At 37.2% G+C, this 17,506-nt stretch overlaps 11 non-coding genes across 11 annotated transcripts; all 11 read right to left on the minus strand.

Moving 5' to 3' along the window:
- Nucleotides 1-810: 810 nt before the first annotated feature.
- Nucleotides 811-929, minus strand: LOC125024720. Its single transcript, XR_007114824.1, has one exon. It is a non-coding gene; the product is annotated as a 5S ribosomal RNA (ribosomal RNA).
- Nucleotides 930-2,376: 1,447 nt separating this feature from the next.
- On the minus strand, nucleotides 2,377-2,495 carry LOC125024696. The gene has a single exon (XR_007114801.1). It is a non-coding gene; the product is annotated as a 5S ribosomal RNA (ribosomal RNA).
- Nucleotides 2,496-3,885: 1,390 nt separating this feature from the next.
- LOC125024721 lies at nucleotides 3,886-4,004 on the minus strand. The gene has a single exon (XR_007114825.1). It is a non-coding gene; the product is annotated as a 5S ribosomal RNA (ribosomal RNA).
- Nucleotides 4,005-5,451: 1,447 nt separating this feature from the next.
- LOC125024697 lies at nucleotides 5,452-5,570 on the minus strand. The gene has a single exon (XR_007114802.1). It is a non-coding gene; the product is annotated as a 5S ribosomal RNA (ribosomal RNA).
- A 1,390-nt stretch (nucleotides 5,571-6,960) lies between these two features.
- LOC125024724 lies at nucleotides 6,961-7,079 on the minus strand. Its single transcript, XR_007114827.1, has one exon. It is a non-coding gene; the product is annotated as a 5S ribosomal RNA (ribosomal RNA).
- Nucleotides 7,080-8,526: 1,447 nt separating this feature from the next.
- On the minus strand, nucleotides 8,527-8,645 carry LOC125024698. Its single transcript, XR_007114803.1, has one exon. It is a non-coding gene; the product is annotated as a 5S ribosomal RNA (ribosomal RNA).
- A 1,390-nt stretch (nucleotides 8,646-10,035) lies between these two features.
- LOC125024725 lies at nucleotides 10,036-10,154 on the minus strand. Its single transcript, XR_007114828.1, has one exon. It is a non-coding gene; the product is annotated as a 5S ribosomal RNA (ribosomal RNA).
- Nucleotides 10,155-11,601: 1,447 nt separating this feature from the next.
- On the minus strand, nucleotides 11,602-11,720 carry LOC125024700. The gene has a single exon (XR_007114805.1). It is a non-coding gene; the product is annotated as a 5S ribosomal RNA (ribosomal RNA).
- A 1,390-nt stretch (nucleotides 11,721-13,110) lies between these two features.
- LOC125024726 lies at nucleotides 13,111-13,229 on the minus strand. The gene has a single exon (XR_007114829.1). It is a non-coding gene; the product is annotated as a 5S ribosomal RNA (ribosomal RNA).
- Nucleotides 13,230-14,677: 1,448 nt separating this feature from the next.
- On the minus strand, nucleotides 14,678-14,796 carry LOC125024701. Its single transcript, XR_007114806.1, has one exon. It is a non-coding gene; the product is annotated as a 5S ribosomal RNA (ribosomal RNA).
- Nucleotides 14,797-16,186: 1,390 nt separating this feature from the next.
- LOC125024727 lies at nucleotides 16,187-16,305 on the minus strand. Its single transcript, XR_007114830.1, has one exon. It is a non-coding gene; the product is annotated as a 5S ribosomal RNA (ribosomal RNA).
- Nucleotides 16,306-17,506: the final 1,201 nt, after the last annotated feature.

The following is a 17,506-nucleotide window of genomic DNA, read 5'->3' on the forward strand; positions in this document are numbered from 1 at the left end:
TTGCCATGGTAATCATGAGAATGATGCTGCTATAATCAGTGATGGACATCGATACACAGAATTATCTAAAGCGATACCGATACACAGGTTCTTGAAACAATGGCTAAGGGAATTCTGATATTCGGATTCTCTGTAAATAGCTAAAGCGATATCTATACGAATACATGTATCGCTGACACTTTGTTGTAAGAAAATGTCCCCACTGACAGCCATGTATCTGACTTCAATGTTTGATACAATGTAATGACTGCAGCAGAAATTGTTTTCTTCTCGTGTATCATGCTTGTAAATTTTGATGTAATGCAGATTACCAAGATTGATTACCAAATGATTTCAACATAAGAATATTACTGATGTCTCCTACGCCACAGTAACAACAATTACACTTACAACTGACAGCTACGCTCATAGTGCTCATGTAGGTAGTAGTAATGGTAATCGTATTGTCATTTTCCGGATCTGAATGGTACAGAACCAAAGCTTCAAAACTGCTGCCAAATCTATTGCTAAAACTTGATCGTGAGTCTTTTTGTTAGCCTGATATCATAATTACAATGATCTTATTCTTATTTGTGTTGCTAATATCATTATTAATGTGGTTATTGATAACACCATCACTATCACTTTGCTTTAGTTATACCCCTATTCGTTTTCTGTTTATCCTTCACTCTAAATCCGACGGTGTTGGCTCTTACTCTATTTCGTATTGATAGAAGTATAATTTCAACTGATCTATTAATCAAATGGAAGAAGGGCCGTTAAAAGTGACAAAAAGAAATACATTACATATCGAGCATGTATATGATAAAATGCCAACAGCATCTGGTGTTCCCAGGCGGTCACCCATCCAAGTACTGACCAGACCCAACGCTGCTTAACTTCGCTGATCGGACGAGAAGCGGTGCTTTCAACGTGGTATGATCGTTGGCATCCATCAGTCCAACATTAACTAACTTTGTGTGTCTGCTCAAATTTGCCTTCATAAGGTAGCTTTCATTTTGCCAGCATTCTGAAGTATCATGACATTCCAGTCATATTACTGAGATACTCACTCACAATATATGCATCAATCACAACCGACCACTATCGGCAGTATAAGCAAGGCTAAATCAAATGTCATCACTTGTATGCACCTGCCTTAAGCCTTGTGCCATTTTTGGAGCTGTGCCACTCTGTAAACAATGCAGGGTCTACAAATAATGCAAACGGAACTGAGCAAAATGATTATAAATCTGCGTACAATGTACATTGCCGCCACGGTCACTAGAAGGAGCTAAATGATATAGCTAGTCCTAATCAGAAATGCAGATTGCTAGTCAATCTTGAATCTTGAGTACTTTCATACAACTCTTTGCTGTTATTATGTTGCCATTTTTGTTGGAATTATCAGTATCATTAGTTGTATCTGCATTATGATTATTACTTGTAGTTCCTTTATTATCACCATTATCTCTATTTTTAATAGCGTTCGGTTATTGTTGCTATCAACATTAGGATTATTGCCATGCTAATCATAATAGTGGTGCTGCTCTCATTTAGCGATGGACGTCGATACACAGAATTGTCTAAAGCGGTACCGATATACAGGTTCTTGAAACAATGGCTAAGGTAATTCTGATATTCGGATTCTTTGTAAATCGCTAAAGCGATATTTATGCCAATGCCAAGCAAGGATCGCTGACACTTTGTTGTAAGAAAATATCCCCACTGACAGCTCTATATCTCACTTCAATATTTGATACAATGGAGTGGCTGCAGCAGAATTCTTTTCCTTCTCGTGTATCATGCTTGTGAATTTTGATGTAATGCCGAATACCAAGGTTGATTACCAAATCATTGCAACATAAGAATATTACTGATGTCTCCTACGCCACAGTAACAACAATTACACTTACAACTGACAGCTACGCTCATAGTACTCTGTGTATTAAGAGTGTTATTAAGTATCAAGAGTGATTATTGCTGTTATCAACATTATCATTATTGTCATGGCAATGATGGTGATGATGGTACTGTAATGATTAATGTAAATCATGAGTGATCATTATAATGGTGGTGATAACATTAATGGTGACAATTGGAATGACAATTAAACAGTAGGCATGTCGATGACAATAAATGTAATTGTAATCCAACCACAAAAGGTAATGATTGGTAAGTTAACAATTAGATGAAATTAATGATAGAGATCATATAAAGGGCATAATAATCATTTGAAAGCGTGACCATCCTTCACTCTAAATCCGACGGCGTTGGCTCTTACTCTATTTCGCATTGACAGAAGTATAATTTCAATTGATGTATTAATCAACTAGAAGCAGGGCTGTTACAAGTGACAAAGAAAGACATAACACATTTAGCATATATATAATAAAATGCCAACGGCATCTGGTGTTCCCAGGCGGTCACCCATCCAAGTACTGACCAGACCCAACGCTGCTTAACTTCGCTGATCGGACGAGAAGCGGTGCTTTCAACGTGGTATGATCGTTGGCATCTACCAGTCCAACATTAACTAACCTTGTGTGTCTGCTCAAATTTTCATTCATGATGTATCTTTCATTTTGGCAGCATTCTGAATTATCATGACATCCCAGTCATATTACTGAGATGCTCACAATATATGCATCAATCACAACCGACCACTATCGGCACTATAAGCAACGCTAAATCACTTGTCAGCACTTTTATGCAGCTGCCTTAAAAGCCTTTTGCCAATTTTGGAGCTGTGCAACTCTGTAAACAATGCAGGGTCTACACATAATGCATAAGAAACTGAGCAAAATGATATTGCACATGCTTATAAATCTGTGTACAATGTACATTGCCGCCACGGTCACGAGAAGGAGCTAAATGATATAGCTAGTCCTAATCAGAAATGCAGATTACTAGTCAATCTTGAATCTTGAGTACTTTCATACAACGCTTTGCTGTTATTATGTTGCCACTTTTGTTGGAATTATCAGTATTATTAGTTGCATTTGCATTTGCATTATTACTTGTAGTTCCTTTATTATCACCCTTATCTCTATGTTTAATAGCGTCCGGTTATTGGTGCCATCAACATTAGGATTATTGCCATGGTAATCATGAGAATGATGCTGCTATAATCAGTGATGGACATCGATACACAGAATTATCTAAAGCGATACCGATACACAGGTTCTTGAAACAATGGCTAAGGGAATTCTGATATTCGGATTCTCTGTAAATAGCTAAAGCGATATCTATACGAATACATGTATCGCTGACACTTTGTTGTAAGAAAATGTCCCCACTGACAGCCATGTATCTGACTTCAATGTTTGATACAATGTAATGACTGCAGCAGAAATTGTTTTCTTCTCGTGTATCATGCTTGTAAATTTTGATGTAATGCAGATTACCAAGATTGATTACCAAATGATTTCAACATAAGAATATTACTGATGTCTCCTACGCCACAGTAACAACAATTACACTTACAACTGACAGCTACGCTCATAGTGCTCATGTAGGTAGTAGTAATGGTAATCGTATTGTCATTTTCCGGATCTGAATGGTACAGAACCAAAGCTTCAAAACTGCTGCCAAATCTATTGCTAAAACTTGATCGTGAGTCTTTTTGTTAGCCTGATATCATAATTACAATGATCTTATTCTTATTTGTGTTGCTAATATCATTATTAATGTGGTTATTGATAACACCATCACTATCACTTTGCTTTAGTTATACCCCTATTCGTTTTCTGTTTATCCTTCACTCTAAATCCGACGGTGTTGGCTCTTACTCTATTTCGTATTGATAGAAGTATAATTTCAACTGATCTATTAATCAAATGGAAGAAGGGCCGTTAAAAGTGACAAAAAGAAATACATTACATATCGAGCATGTATATGATAAAATGCCAACAGCATCTGGTGTTCCCAGGCGGTCACCCATCCAAGTACTGACCAGACCCAACGCTGCTTAACTTCGCTGATCGGACGAGAAGCGGTGCTTTCAACGTGGTATGATCGTTGGCATCCATCAGTCCAACATTAACTAACTTTGTGTGTCTGCTCAAATTTGCCTTCATAAGGTAGCTTTCATTTTGCCAGCATTCTGAAGTATCATGACATTCCAGTCATATTACTGAGATACTCACTCACAATATATGCATCAATCACAACCGACCACTATCGGCAGTATAAGCAAGGCTAAATCAAATGTCATCACTTGTATGCACCTGCCTTAAGCCTTGTGCCATTTTTGGAGCTGTGCCACTCTGTAAACAATGCAGGGTCTACAAATAATGCAAACGGAACTGAGCAAAATGATTATAAATCTGCGTACAATGTACATTGCCGCCACGGTCACTAGAAGGAGCTAAATGATATAGCTAGTCCTAATCAGAAATGCAGATTGCTAGTCAATCTTGAATCTTGAGTACTTTCATACAACTCTTTGCTGTTATTATGTTGCCATTTTTGTTGGAATTATCAGTATCATTAGTTGTATCTGCATTATGATTATTACTTGTAGTTCCTTTATTATCACCATTATCTCTATTTTTAATAGCGTTCGGTTATTGTTGCTATCAACATTAGGATTATTGCCATGCTAATCATAATAGTGGTGCTGCTCTCATTTAGCGATGGACGTCGATACACAGAATTGTCTAAAGCGGTACCGATATACAGGTTCTTGAAACAATGGCTAAGGTAATTCTGATATTCGGATTCTTTGTAAATCGCTAAAGCGATATTTATGCCAATGCCAAGCAAGGATCGCTGACACTTTGTTGTAAGAAAATATCCCCACTGACAGCTCTATATCTCACTTCAATATTTGATACAATGGAGTGGCTGCAGCAGAATTCTTTTCCTTCTCGTGTATCATGCTTGTGAATTTTGATGTAATGCCGAATACCAAGGTTGATTACCAAATCATTGCAACATAAGAATATTACTGATGTCTCCTACGCCACAGTAACAACAATTACACTTACAACTGACAGCTACGCTCATAGTACTCTGTGTATTAAGAGTGTTATTAAGTATCAAGAGTGATTATTGCTGTTATCAACATTATCATTATTGTCATGGCAATGATGGTGATGATGGTACTGTAATGATTAATGTAAATCATGAGTGATCATTATAATGGTGGTGATAACATTAATGGTGACAATTGGAATGACAATTAAACAGTAGGCATGTCGATGACAATAAATGTAATTGTAATCCAACCACAAAAGGTAATGATTGGTAAGTTAACAATTAGATGAAATTAATGATAGAGATCATATAAAGGGCATAATAATCATTTGAAAGCGTGACCATCCTTCACTCTAAATCCGACGGCGTTGGCTCTTACTCTATTTCGCATTGACAGAAGTATAATTTCAATTGATGTATTAATCAACTAGAAGCAGGGCTGTTACAAGTGACAAAGAAAGACATAACACATTTAGCATATATATAATAAAATGCCAACGGCATCTGGTGTTCCCAGGCGGTCACCCATCCAAGTACTGACCAGACCCAACGCTGCTTAACTTCGCTGATCGGACGAGAAGCGGTGCTTTCAACGTGGTATGATCGTTGGCATCTACCAGTCCAACATTAACTAACCTTGTGTGTCTGCTCAAATTTTCATTCATGATGTATCTTTCATTTTGGCAGCATTCTGAATTATCATGACATCCCAGTCATATTACTGAGATGCTCACAATATATGCATCAATCACAACCGACCACTATCGGCACTATAAGCAACGCTAAATCACTTGTCAGCACTTTTATGCAGCTGCCTTAAAAGCCTTTTGCCAATTTTGGAGCTGTGCAACTCTGTAAACAATGCAGGGTCTACACATAATGCATAAGAAACTGAGCAAAATGATATTGCACATGCTTATAAATCTGTGTACAATGTACATTGCCGCCACGGTCACGAGAAGGAGCTAAATGATATAGCTAGTCCTAATCAGAAATGCAGATTACTAGTCAATCTTGAATCTTGAGTACTTTCATACAACGCTTTGCTGTTATTATGTTGCCACTTTTGTTGGAATTATCAGTATTATTAGTTGCATTTGCATTTGCATTATTACTTGTAGTTCCTTTATTATCACCCTTATCTCTATGTTTAATAGCGTCCGGTTATTGGTGCCATCAACATTAGGATTATTGCCATGGTAATCATGAGAATGATGCTGCTATAATCAGTGATGGACATCGATACACAGAATTATCTAAAGCGATACCGATACACAGGTTCTTGAAACAATGGCTAAGGGAATTCTGATATTCGGATTCTCTGTAAATAGCTAAAGCGATATCTATACGAATACATGTATCGCTGACACTTTGTTGTAAGAAAATGTCCCCACTGACAGCCATGTATCTGACTTCAATGTTTGATACAATGTAATGACTGCAGCAGAAATTGTTTTCTTCTCGTGTATCATGCTTGTAAATTTTGATGTAATGCAGATTACCAAGATTGATTACCAAATGATTTCAACATAAGAATATTACTGATGTCTCCTACGCCACAGTAACAACAATTACACTTACAACTGACAGCTACGCTCATAGTGCTCATGTAGGTAGTAGTAATGGTAATCGTATTGTCATTTTCCGGATCTGAATGGTACAGAACCAAAGCTTCAAAACTGCTGCCAAATCTATTGCTAAAACTTGATCGTGAGTCTTTTTGTTAGCCTGATATCATAATTACAATGATCTTATTCTTATTTGTGTTGCTAATATCATTATTAATGTGGTTATTGATAACACCATCACTATCACTTTGCTTTAGTTATACCCCTATTCGTTTTCTGTTTATCCTTCACTCTAAATCCGACGGTGTTGGCTCTTACTCTATTTCGTATTGATAGAAGTATAATTTCAACTGATCTATTAATCAAATGGAAGAAGGGCCGTTAAAAGTGACAAAAAGAAATACATTACATATCGAGCATGTATATGATAAAATGCCAACAGCATCTGGTGTTCCCAGGCGGTCACCCATCCAAGTACTGACCAGACCCAACGCTGCTTAACTTCGCTGATCGGACGAGAAGCGGTGCTTTCAACGTGGTATGATCGTTGGCATCCATCAGTCCAACATTAACTAACTTTGTGTGTCTGCTCAAATTTGCCTTCATAAGGTAGCTTTCATTTTGCCAGCATTCTGAAGTATCATGACATTCCAGTCATATTACTGAGATACTCACTCACAATATATGCATCAATCACAACCGACCACTATCGGCAGTATAAGCAAGGCTAAATCAAATGTCATCACTTGTATGCACCTGCCTTAAGCCTTGTGCCATTTTTGGAGCTGTGCCACTCTGTAAACAATGCAGGGTCTACAAATAATGCAAACGGAACTGAGCAAAATGATTATAAATCTGCGTACAATGTACATTGCCGCCACGGTCACTAGAAGGAGCTAAATGATATAGCTAGTCCTAATCAGAAATGCAGATTGCTAGTCAATCTTGAATCTTGAGTACTTTCATACAACTCTTTGCTGTTATTATGTTGCCATTTTTGTTGGAATTATCAGTATCATTAGTTGTATCTGCATTATGATTATTACTTGTAGTTCCTTTATTATCACCATTATCTCTATTTTTAATAGCGTTCGGTTATTGTTGCTATCAACATTAGGATTATTGCCATGCTAATCATAATAGTGGTGCTGCTCTCATTTAGCGATGGACGTCGATACACAGAATTGTCTAAAGCGGTACCGATATACAGGTTCTTGAAACAATGGCTAAGGTAATTCTGATATTCGGATTCTTTGTAAATCGCTAAAGCGATATTTATGCCAATGCCAAGCAAGGATCGCTGACACTTTGTTGTAAGAAAATATCCCCACTGACAGCTCTATATCTCACTTCAATATTTGATACAATGGAGTGGCTGCAGCAGAATTCTTTTCCTTCTCGTGTATCATGCTTGTGAATTTTGATGTAATGCCGAATACCAAGGTTGATTACCAAATCATTGCAACATAAGAATATTACTGATGTCTCCTACGCCACAGTAACAACAATTACACTTACAACTGACAGCTACGCTCATAGTACTCTGTGTATTAAGAGTGTTATTAAGTATCAAGAGTGATTATTGCTGTTATCAACATTATCATTATTGTCATGGCAATGATGGTGATGATGGTACTGTAATGATTAATGTAAATCATGAGTGATCATTATAATGGTGGTGATAACATTAATGGTGACAATTGGAATGACAATTAAACAGTAGGCATGTCGATGACAATAAATGTAATTGTAATCCAACCACAAAAGGTAATGATTGGTAAGTTAACAATTAGATGAAATTAATGATAGAGATCATATAAAGGGCATAATAATCATTTGAAAGCGTGACCATCCTTCACTCTAAATCCGACGGCGTTGGCTCTTACTCTATTTCGCATTGACAGAAGTATAATTTCAATTGATGTATTAATCAACTAGAAGCAGGGCTGTTACAAGTGACAAAGAAAGACATAACACATTTAGCATATATATAATAAAATGCCAACGGCATCTGGTGTTCCCAGGCGGTCACCCATCCAAGTACTGACCAGACCCAACGCTGCTTAACTTCGCTGATCGGACGAGAAGCGGTGCTTTCAACGTGGTATGATCGTTGGCATCTACCAGTCCAACATTAACTAACCTTGTGTGTCTGCTCAAATTTTCATTCATGATGTATCTTTCATTTTGGCAGCATTCTGAATTATCATGACATCCCAGTCATATTACTGAGATGCTCACAATATATGCATCAATCACAACCGACCACTATCGGCACTATAAGCAACGCTAAATCACTTGTCAGCACTTTTATGCAGCTGCCTTAAAAGCCTTTTGCCAATTTTGGAGCTGTGCAACTCTGTAAACAATGCAGGGTCTACACATAATGCATAAGAAACTGAGCAAAATGATATTGCACATGCTTATAAATCTGTGTACAATGTACATTGCCGCCACGGTCACGAGAAGGAGCTAAATGATATAGCTAGTCCTAATCAGAAATGCAGATTACTAGTCAATCTTGAATCTTGAGTACTTTCATACAACGCTTTGCTGTTATTATGTTGCCACTTTTGTTGGAATTATCAGTATTATTAGTTGCATTTGCATTTGCATTATTACTTGTAGTTCCTTTATTATCACCCTTATCTCTATGTTTAATAGCGTCCGGTTATTGGTGCCATCAACATTAGGATTATTGCCATGGTAATCATGAGAATGATGCTGCTATAATCAGTGATGGACATCGATACACAGAATTATCTAAAGCGATACCGATACACAGGTTCTTGAAACAATGGCTAAGGGAATTCTGATATTCGGATTCTCTGTAAATAGCTAAAGCGATATCTATACGAATACATGTATCGCTGACACTTTGTTGTAAGAAAATGTCCCCACTGACAGCCATGTATCTGACTTCAATGTTTGATACAATGTAATGACTGCAGCAGAAATTGTTTTCTTCTCGTGTATCATGCTTGTAAATTTTGATGTAATGCAGATTACCAAGATTGATTACCAAATGATTTCAACATAAGAATATTACTGATGTCTCCTACGCCACAGTAACAACAATTACACTTACAACTGACAGCTACGCTCATAGTGCTCATGTAGGTAGTAGTAATGGTAATCGTATTGTCATTTTCCGGATCTGAATGGTACAGAACCAAAGCTTCAAAACTGCTGCCAAATCTATTGCTAAAACTTGATCGTGAGTCTTTTTGTTAGCCTGATATCATAATTACAATGATCTTATTCTTATTTGTGTTGCTAATATCATTATTAATGTGGTTATTGATAACACCATCACTATCACTTTGCTTTAGTTATACCCCTATTCGTTTTCTGTTTATCCTTCACTCTAAATCCGACGGTGTTGGCTCTTACTCTATTTCGTATTGATAGAAGTATAATTTCAACTGATCTATTAATCAAATGGAAGAAGGGCCGTTAAAAGTGACAAAAAGAAATACATTACATATCGAGCATGTATATGATAAAATGCCAACAGCATCTGGTGTTCCCAGGCGGTCACCCATCCAAGTACTGACCAGACCCAACGCTGCTTAACTTCGCTGATCGGACGAGAAGCGGTGCTTTCAACGTGGTATGATCGTTGGCATCCATCAGTCCAACATTAACTAACTTTGTGTGTCTGCTCAAATTTGCCTTCATAAGGTAGCTTTCATTTTGCCAGCATTCTGAAGTATCATGACATTCCAGTCATATTACTGAGATACTCACTCACAATATATGCATCAATCACAACCGACCACTATCGGCAGTATAAGCAAGGCTAAATCAAATGTCATCACTTGTATGCACCTGCCTTAAGCCTTGTGCCATTTTTGGAGCTGTGCCACTCTGTAAACAATGCAGGGTCTACAAATAATGCAAACGGAACTGAGCAAAATGATTATAAATCTGCGTACAATGTACATTGCCGCCACGGTCACTAGAAGGAGCTAAATGATATAGCTAGTCCTAATCAGAAATGCAGATTGCTAGTCAATCTTGAATCTTGAGTACTTTCATACAACTCTTTGCTGTTATTATGTTGCCATTTTTGTTGGAATTATCAGTATCATTAGTTGTATCTGCATTATGATTATTACTTGTAGTTCCTTTATTATCACCATTATCTCTATTTTTAATAGCGTTCGGTTATTGTTGCTATCAACATTAGGATTATTGCCATGCTAATCATAATAGTGGTGCTGCTCTCATTTAGCGATGGACGTCGATACACAGAATTGTCTAAAGCGGTACCGATATACAGGTTCTTGAAACAATGGCTAAGGTAATTCTGATATTCGGATTCTTTGTAAATCGCTAAAGCGATATTTATGCCAATGCCAAGCAAGGATCGCTGACACTTTGTTGTAAGAAAATATCCCCACTGACAGCTCTATATCTCACTTCAATATTTGATACAATGGAGTGGCTGCAGCAGAATTCTTTTCCTTCTCGTGTATCATGCTTGTGAATTTTGATGTAATGCCGAATACCAAGGTTGATTACCAAATCATTGCAACATAAGAATATTACTGATGTCTCCTACGCCACAGTAACAACAATTACACTTACAACTGACAGCTACGCTCATAGTACTCTGTGTATTAAGAGTGTTATTAAGTATCAAGAGTGATTATTGCTGTTATCAACATTATCATTATTGTCATGGCAATGATGGTGATGATGGTACTGTAATGATTAATGTAAATCATGAGTGATCATTATAATGGTGGTGATAACATTAATGGTGACAATTGGAATGACAATTAAACAGTAGGCATGTCGATGACAATAAATGTAATTGTAATCCAACCACAAAAGGTAATGATTGGTAAGTTAACAATTAGATGAAATTAATGATAGAGATCATATAAAGGGCATAATAATCATTTGAAAGCGTGACCATCCTTCACTCTAAATCCGACGGCGTTGGCTCTTACTCTATTTCGCATTGACAGAAGTATAATTTCAATTGATGTATTAATCAACTAGAAGCAGGGCTGTTACAAGTGACAAAGAAAGACATAACACATTTAGCATATATATAATAAAATGCCAACGGCATCTGGTGTTCCCAGGCGGTCACCCATCCAAGTACTGACCAGACCCAACGCTGCTTAACTTCGCTGATCGGACGAGAAGCGGTGCTTTCAACGTGGTATGATCGTTGGCATCTACCAGTCCAACATTAACTAACCTTGTGTGTCTGCTCAAATTTTCATTCATGATGTATCTTTCATTTTGGCAGCATTCTGAATTATCATGACATCCCAGTCATATTACTGAGATGCTCACAATATATGCATCAATCACAACCGACCACTATCGGCACTATAAGCAACGCTAAATCACTTGTCAGCACTTTTATGCAGCTGCCTTAAAAGCCTTTTGCCAATTTTGGAGCTGTGCAACTCTGTAAACAATGCAGGGTCTACACATAATGCATAAGAAACTGAGCAAAATGATATTGCACATGCTTATAAATCTGTGTACAATGTACATTGCCGCCACGGTCACGAGAAGGAGCTAAATGATATAGCTAGTCCTAATCAGAAATGCAGATTACTAGTCAATCTTGAATCTTGAGTACTTTCATACAACGCTTTGCTGTTATTATGTTGCCACTTTTGTTGGAATTATCAGTATTATTAGTTGCATTTGCATTTGCATTATTACTTGTAGTTCCTTTATTATCACCCTTATCTCTATGTTTAATAGCGTCCGGTTATTGGTGCCATCAACATTAGGATTATTGCCATGGTAATCATGAGAATGATGCTGCTATAATCAGTGATGGACATCGATACACAGAATTATCTAAAGCGATACCGATACACAGGTTCTTGAAACAATGGCTAAGGGAATTCTGATATTCGGATTCTCTGTAAATAGCTAAAGCGATATCTATACGAATACATGTATCGCTGACACTTTGTTGTAAGAAAATGTCCCCACTGACAGCCATGTATCTGACTTCAATGTTTGATACAATGTAATGACTGCAGCAGAAATTGTTTTCTTCTCGTGTATCATGCTTGTAAATTTTGATGTAATGCAGATTACCAAGATTGATTACCAAATGATTTCAACATAAGAATATTACTGATGTCTCCTACGCCACAGTAACAACAATTACACTTACAACTGACAGCTACGCTCATAGTGCTCATGTAGGTAGTAGTAATGGTAATCGTATTGTCATTTTCCGGATCTGAATGGTACAGAACCAAAGCTTCAAAACTGCTGCCAAATCTATTGCTAAAACTTGATCGTGAGTCTTTTTGTTAGCCTGATATCATAATTACAATGATCTTATTCTTATTTGTGTTGCTAATATCATTATTAATGTGGTTATTGATAACACCATCACTATCACTTTGCTTTAGTTATACCCCTATTCGTTTTCTGTTTATCCTTCACTCTAAATCCGACGGTGTTGGCTCTTACTCTATTTCGTATTGATAGAAGTATAATTTCAACTGATCTATTAATCAAATGGAAGAAGGGCCGTTAAAAGTGACAAAAAGAAATACATTACATATCGAGCATGTATATGATAAAATGCCAACAGCATCTGGTGTTCCCAGGCGGTCACCCATCCAAGTACTGACCAGACCCAACGCTGCTTAACTTCGCTGATCGGACGAGAAGCGGTGCTTTCAACGTGGTATGATCGTTGGCATCCATCAGTCCAACATTAACTAACTTTGTGTGTCTGCTCAAATTTGCCTTCATAAGGTAGCTTTCATTTTGCCAGCATTCTGAAGTATCATGACATTCCAGTCATATTACTGAGATACTCACTCACAATATATGCATCAATCACAACCGACCACTATCGGCAGTATAAGCAAGGCTAAATCAAATGTCATCACTTGTATGCACCTGCCTTAAGCCTTGTGCCATTTTTGGAGCTGTGCCACTCTGTAAACAATGCAGGGTCTACAAATAATGCAAACGGAACTGAGCAAAATGATTATAAATCTGCGTACAATGTACATTGCCGCCACGGTCACTAGAAGGAGCTAAATGATATAGCTAGTCCTAATCAGAAATGCAGATTGCTAGTCAATCTTGAATCTTGAGTACTTTCATACAACTCTTTGCTGTTATTATGTTGCCATTTTTGTTGGAATTATCAGTATCATTAGTTGTATCTGCATTATGATTATTACTTGTAGTTCCTTTATTATCACCATTATCTCTATTTTTAATAGCGTTCGGTTATTGTTGCTATCAACATTAGGATTATTGCCATGCTAATCATAATAGTGGTGCTGCTCTCATTTAGCGATGGACGTCGATACACAGAATTGTCTAAAGCGGGTACCGATATACAGGTTCTTGAAACAATGGCTAAGGTAATTCTGATATTCGGATTCTTTGTAAATCGCTAAAGCGATATTTATGCCAATGCCAAGCAAGGATCGCTGACACTTTGTTGTAAGAAAATATCCCCACTGACAGCTCTATATCTCACTTCAATATTTGATACAATGGAGTGGCTGCAGCAGAATTCTTTTCCTTCTCGTGTATCATGCTTGTGAATTTTGATGTAATGCCGAATACCAAGGTTGATTACCAAATCATTGCAACATAAGAATATTACTGATGTCTCCTACGCCACAGTAACAACAATTACACTTACAACTGACAGCTACGCTCATAGTACTCTGTGTATTAAGAGTGTTATTAAGTATCAAGAGTGATTATTGCTGTTATCAACATTATCATTATTGTCATGGCAATGATGGTGATGATGGTACTGTAATGATTAATGTAAATCATGAGTGATCATTATAATGGTGGTGATAACATTAATGGTGACAATTGGAATGACAATTAAACAGTAGGCATGTCGATGACAATAAATGTAATTGTAATCCAACCACAAAAGGTAATGATTGGTAAGTTAACAATTAGATGAAATTAATGATAGAGATCATATAAAGGGCATAATAATCATTTGAAAGCGTGACCATCCTTCACTCTAAATCCGACGGCGTTGGCTCTTACTCTATTTCGCATTGACAGAAGTATAATTTCAATTGATGTATTAATCAACTAGAAGCAGGGCTGTTACAAGTGACAAAGAAAGACATAACACATTTAGCATATATATAATAAAATGCCAACGGCATCTGGTGTTCCCAGGCGGTCACCCATCCAAGTACTGACCAGACCCAACGCTGCTTAACTTCGCTGATCGGACGAGAAGCGGTGCTTTCAACGTGGTATGATCGTTGGCATCTACCAGTCCAACATTAACTAACCTTGTGTGTCTGCTCAAATTTTCATTCATGATGTATCTTTCATTTTGGCAGCATTCTGAATTATCATGACATCCCAGTCATATTACTGAGATGCTCACAATATATGCATCAATCACAACCGACCACTATCGGCACTATAAGCAACGCTAAATCACTTGTCAGCACTTTTATGCAGCTGCCTTAAAAGCCTTTTGCCAATTTTGGAGCTGTGCAACTCTGTAAACAATGCAGGGTCTACACATAATGCATAAGAAACTGAGCAAAATGATATTGCACATGCTTATAAATCTGTGTACAATGTACATTGCCGCCACGGTCACGAGAAGGAGCTAAATGATATAGCTAGTCCTAATCAGAAATGCAGATTACTAGTCAATCTTGAATCTTGAGTACTTTCATACAACGCTTTGCTGTTATTATGTTGCCACTTTTGTTGGAATTATCAGTATTATTAGTTGCATTTGCATTTGCATTATTACTTGTAGTTCCTTTATTATCACCCTTATCTCTATGTTTAATAGCGTCCGGTTATTGGTGCCATCAACATTAGGATTATTGCCATGGTAATCATGAGAATGATGCTGCTATAATCAGTGATGGACATCGATACACAGAATTATCTAAAGCGATACCGATACACAGGTTCTTGAAACAATGGCTAAGGGAATTCTGATATTCGGATTCTCTGTAAATAGCTAAAGCGATATCTATACGAATACATGTATCGCTGACACTTTGTTGTAAGAAAATGTCCCCACTGACAGCCATGTATCTGACTTCAATGTTTGATACAATGTAATGACTGCAGCAGAAATTGTTTTCTTCTCGTGTATCATGCTTGTAAATTTTGATGTAATGCAGATTACCAAGATTGATTACCAAATGATTTCAACATAAGAATATTACTGATGTCTCCTACGCCACAGTAACAACAATTACACTTACAACTGACAGCTACGCTCATAGTGCTCATGTAGGTAGTAGTAATGGTAATCGTATTGTCATTTTCCGGATCTGAATGGTACAGAACCAAAGCTTCAAAACTGCTGCCAAATCTATTGCTAAAACTTGATCGTGAGTCTTTTTGTTAGCCTGATATCATAATTACAATGATCTTATTCTTATTTGTGTTGCTAATATCATTATTAATGTGGTTATTGATAACACCATCACTATCACTTTGCTTTAGTTATACCCCTATTCGTTTTCTGTTTATCCTTCACTCTAAATCCGACGGTGTTGGCTCTTACTCTATTTCGTATTGATAGAAGTATAATTTCAACTGATCTATTAATCAAATGGAAGAAGGGCCGTTAAAAGTGACAAAAAGAAATACATTACATATCGAGCATGTATATGATAAAATGCCAACAGCATCTGGTGTTCCCAGGCGGTCACCCATCCAAGTACTGACCAGACCCAACGCTGCTTAACTTCGCTGATCGGACGAGAAGCGGTGCTTTCAACGTGGTATGATCGTTGGCATCCATCAGTCCAACATTAACTAACTTTGTGTGTCTGCTCAAATTTGCCTTCATAAGGTAGCTTTCATTTTGCCAGCATTCTGAAGTATCATGACATTCCAGTCATATTACTGAGATACTCACTCACAATATATGCATCAATCACAACCGACCACTATCGGCAGTATAAGCAAGGCTAAATCAAATGTCATCACTTGTATGCACCTGCCTTAAGCCTTGTGCCATTTTTGGAGCTGTGCCACTCTGTAAACAATGCAGGGTCTACAAATAATGCAAACGGAACTGAGCAAAATGATTATAAATCTGCGTACAATGTACATTGCCGCCACGGTCACTAGAAGGAGCTAAATGATATAGCTAGTCCTAATCAGAAATGCAGATTGCTAGTCAATCTTGAATCTTGAGTACTTTCATACAACTCTTTGCTGTTATTATGTTGCCATTTTTGTTGGAATTATCAGTATCATTAGTTGTATCTGCATTATGATTATTACTTGTAGTTCCTTTATTATCACCATTATCTCTATTTTTAATAGCGTTCGGTTATTGTTGCTATCAACATTAGGATTATTGCCATGCTAATCATAATAGTGGTGCTGCTCTCATTTAGCGATGGACGTCGATACACAGAATTGTCTAAAGCGGTACCGATATACAGGTTCTTGAAACAATGGCTAAGGTAATTCTGATATTCGGATTCTTTGTAAATCGCTAAAGCGATATTTATGCCAATGCCAAGCAAGGATCGCTGACACTTTGTTGTAAGAAAATATCCCCACTGACAGCTCTATATCTCACTTCAATATTTGATACAATGGAGTGGCTGCAGCAGAATTCTTTTCCTTCTCGTGTATCATGCTTGTGAATTTTGATGTAATGCCGAATACCAAGGTTGATTACCAAATCATTGCAACATAAGAATATTACTGATGTCTCCTACGCCACAGTAACAACAATTACACTTACAACTGACAGCTACGCTCATAGTACTCTGTGTATTAAGAGTGTTATTAAGTATCAAGAGTGATTATTGCTGTTATCAACATTATCATTATTGTCATGGCAATGATGGTGATGATGGTACTGTAATGATTAATGTAAATCATGAGTGATCATTATAATGGTGGTGATAACATTAATGGTGACAATTGGAATGACAATTAAACAGTAGGCATGTCGATGACAATAAATGTAATTGTAA

The sequence above is a fragment of the Penaeus chinensis genome, unplaced genomic scaffold (genome assembly GCF_019202785.1).
Source record: "Penaeus chinensis breed Huanghai No. 1 unplaced genomic scaffold, ASM1920278v2 CTG_3461, whole genome shotgun sequence".
Lineage (NCBI taxonomy): Eukaryota > Metazoa > Arthropoda > Malacostraca > Decapoda > Penaeidae > Penaeus > Penaeus chinensis.